We start from the raw sequence: 4172 nt of genomic DNA, 5'->3' as shown, positions 1-4172 counted from the left end.
CTATTTATTTATTACTTATCATCAATACCCACTTTACTATACCGTATATATATATATATGTAAATCTCTCTAATAATCTTATATATTAAAAAAAGTCACAAACAAAAGGTTTTATCCGTCACAGGACCAGAAAACAAAAGGGAAAATTTCGTTAAGTTAGATTAAAAAAAAAGTATATATTTTTTCCTTCATCTTTAATCTAATGTTTGGTAATTATATTCACGGTGAGAGAGAGAGAGAGAGAGAGAGAGCATCGTTTCTGTACAAGTCCTTCATTTGATTAGGTTCTGAGGGGCATAATATCCATTTATTTTTTACCATGTTGAATATTACGTCACTCTTTATTTTGTGTGAGTTGGTCTCATTTGCATAGAAGTAAATCATCTGTATCGAGAGAGGACTGCACGTTGTTTGTTATTATTATTATTATTATCACCATCATTAATATATTAGTAGTAGTAAGAGTATTATTGTTATTATTGAAATATAGAAACTTAATGAACTATAAGGATCAAAATTTAATCCTCTTAAGAACAACACAAAATAATAGTCTCACCTTTCAACACATTTCCAGGGCATTATAGGTCACTGAACCGCTCGGAGGTAAACACAGCCTTAGCCCTTTAAAGCTACACCTCCTTACGCTCCGAGAAAGTTTTCCCATAAAACCGGATTAAAAGAATTCTACTCTGGCTTAATACAATGGGGGGAAAATATCGTGGAATAGAGAAGTTTAATAATAGTGATGATGGTGATGATGATGGTGGTGGTGATGGTGGTGGTGGTGGTGATGATGGTGGTGGTGATGATGGTGGTGATGATGATGATGTAATTCAAAAGGTCACATACACGCTCACAAGACACACACACACACACACACACACACACACACACACACACACGTGGTAGTAGGTCAGCAGAGTCTATTAGGTGGATATGACTCGTTCTCATGGTGTTGTTGACCTGACTCTCTTGGAAGGATCTGCTCTTCCATTCCCTCTTCCTTCTCTCTTCCTTCTTCATTCTTTTTTCCATCTTCCTTTCATCTTTCTCTTTCCCTTCCTCCTACCCTGAGTCTCTTCTTGCCTTTTCCAGTTTCCTCACTCTCTCTCCTTTCGTTAACTTCATCATCTTTGCCCCTCTTCTCTTTTCTCTGCCCTCCTTCCTTCCTTCCACCGCTCTCTTTCTTTCCTCCTTCCTTCCTTCCTTCCTTCCTCCTACCCTCTCTCGTTATCATATACTTCCTCCTTCCTCCTCGTCCTCCTTTCTCCTCCCTCACTAACTCCACCTCCTCCCTCCCTCTCATACCCCTCCCCTTTTCTTTTCTCTCTCCTCTGAACGTATAATTCTATTCTGATGACCCACAACATACCTTCGAAAAACCTTCCTTCCCAAAGCTTAATTTACAGTAGTCTCCCCAATAGTTATGTCTTACGAAAAAGAAAACGAGAGTGAGAGGTGTATACATACCTTACCTGTACCTATTCAGGCGACAAATGAAGTGGCTTAGGTTGATGATAGAGATGGATTGATAGGCGGGAATGGATAAACAGTGGTTAAGACAGATGGATATTGCTGATGGATAGACAAGTAGGAATGGATAAAAGTGTGACAGTTAACAATGTTTATAATTGCGGAGGGTGGTAGTCGAACAGAGACATCTAGTGGAGGGATTCGTCAACACCGAAACTCCCAAAGTGTGATACGATATATTAAAGTTTCCCTCCTGGTTACAAAAGTATTGACTTGTATGTAAATAGTGTTTAAGTCCTTGTTAATGGTTTAGCAGACGACTAGTTAACTCAGAATCCAATTATAACCTTAAAAATTTATATTATAACAAACAAATTAAAATAAAAACGAAAATAACGTCAAAAAGATGATAATAAACACTAACTTAAATTTAAATCACGAAAAGAAAAATAAATAAATCATAAAAAAATACAATAGTTTTTGTCTTGAACGTAAAAAAGCCCGCCAAAAAATCACAATAAAATGAACTGATTCTCCTGACAGAATTCACTAGTGAACACAGAACTCATTAGTGAACACCTGTGATCATAACCTGGAGATGGACAATTGAACTACGATATGGTAATGTACAGTGACGTGTTTGTTCAATATGTATGTACTGTTTGTTTGAGTCATCTGGGATACAGTTAAAAATGGATTAATGGGTGTGTGGGAGGGAGGTGGGTGGGTGTGGGAGGAGGGGTGGGTGGGGAGGGGAGGTGGGTGGTGGGTGGGGAGGGAGGGGGATGGGTGGGGAGGGAGGTGGATGGTGGTGGGAGGGAGGTGGGGTGTGTTGGAGGGGAGGTGGGATGGGTGGGGAGGGAGGGGGTGGGTGTGGGAGGGATGGGTGGGGTGTGTGGGGAGGGAGGTGGATGGGTGGGGGAGGGAGGTGGATGTGTGTGTGGGAGGGAGGTGGATGGGTGTGTGGGGAGGGAGGTGGGTGGGTGTGTTGGAGGGAGGTGGATGGGTGTGTGGGAGGGAGGTGGGTGGGTGTGTGGGAGGGTGGAGGTTGGTAGGGTGGGAAAGGAGAAAGGAGGTAGAAGGAGGAGGGGGGCAGGGAGGGAAGTAGGAGGGAAGTAGGAGATAGGGAGACAAGGGGGAAGGGAGGAAGGAAGGATGAGGAGAGACTGGAAGGGAGGAAAGTAGGGAGGGAGGAATCACGAGTAAGGGAGGGACGCTGGAAGGGAAGGGAGGGTGAGAGCAAGGGAGAGGATCCATTTCTCATCTCCCTTCACGACGAAGAAAATAACGTATGAATATTTGAGTGTGGAGGCAGCTCAGGGAGATTTACGAACTAACTGTAGATGTCCCCCTCTCCCTTTCTCTCCCTTTCTCTCCCTTCTCCCCATCTCCTACCGCCTTTTCCTCTTCCACTCTTCCTGTACCCTCCCTTGCCTCTCTCACATTTTCTTTTCTCTACCTCCCTCTTTTTCCACTTTAACTTCCTCCACTTTCCCTCTCCTCTCTCGCTCTTTCTCCTCTCCCATCCCCTCTCCCCCTGAAACTGATAAAATACAGAGAGAGAGAGAGAGAGAGAGAGAGAGAGAGAGAGAGAGAGAGAGAGAGAGAGAGAGGCTTTCAAAATACTGTACTTTCAGGTTGGCAGAAAGATAAAAGTTTCTTTATGTTCAAGTTACCAACGTGACCATTTCTCTCACAGAATTTAGAACATTTTTAAGATGGTCGAACCGTGGGTTAACTTTGTACAAATTTGACTGTCTATCTCCACACACACACACACACACACACACACACTTCGTTTTCTTTACAGAGATTAAGTTTAGTTTATAGAAAATGACATTGAAAGTAGGGTAGACTAGTGAAAATAGAAAGATATGGATGGATAGATAGATATATAAGTGATGTGGCTACGTGAGAGCTGTATGTCTGTTGTGGGTCACGTGTTGATACTATGTGCTTTTGGTGGAGTGATTTTGTTTTGACTTTGATAATCTCATACGGTGTAAGTTGAACAAATGAACAAGAAAGAGAAAAAAAGTAGGTCTTGTTTGAACTATATACCAAAAGGGCAATGTTTGAGTGATACGTGATCGGAGTTTAGTCTTTTAAAAGCTTTTCAGTTGAGTATATTGTGAGCTGTAGGACTTGGTATTGTAGATATGGTATAATGAAAGTTACTTGGAAGTTAGTGCATTGAAATGGTGATTACAGGTAGATTGATTTGGAAGTTAGTACAGGTAGATTGATTTGGAAGTTAGTACAGGTAGACTGATTTAGAAGTTAGTACAGGTAGATTGATTTGGAAGTTAGTACAGGTAGATTGATTTAGAAGTTAGTACAGGTAGATTGATTTGGAAGTTAGTACAGGTAGATTGATTTAGAAGTTAGTACAGGTAGATTGATTTGGAAGTTAGTACAGGTAGATTGATTTAGAAGTTAGTACAGGTAGATTGATTTAGAAGTTAGTACAGGTAGATTGGTTTAGAAGTTAGTACAGGTAGATTGATTTGGAAGTTAGTACAGGTAGATTGATTTAGAAGTTAGTACAGGTAGATTGATTTGGAAGTTAGTACAGGTAGATTGATTTGGAAGTTAGTACAGGTAGATTGATTTAGAAGTTAGTACAGGTAGATTGATTTGGAAGTTAGTACAGGTAGATTGATTTAGAAGTTAGTACAGGTAGATTGATTTAGAAGTTA

The sequence above is a fragment of the Homarus americanus genome, unplaced genomic scaffold (assembly GCF_018991925.1).
Source record: "Homarus americanus isolate GMGI-L3 unplaced genomic scaffold, GMGI_Hamer_2.0 scaffold26351, whole genome shotgun sequence".
Lineage (NCBI taxonomy): Eukaryota > Metazoa > Arthropoda > Malacostraca > Decapoda > Nephropidae > Homarus > Homarus americanus.
This window is presented reverse-complemented; position numbering follows the sequence as displayed.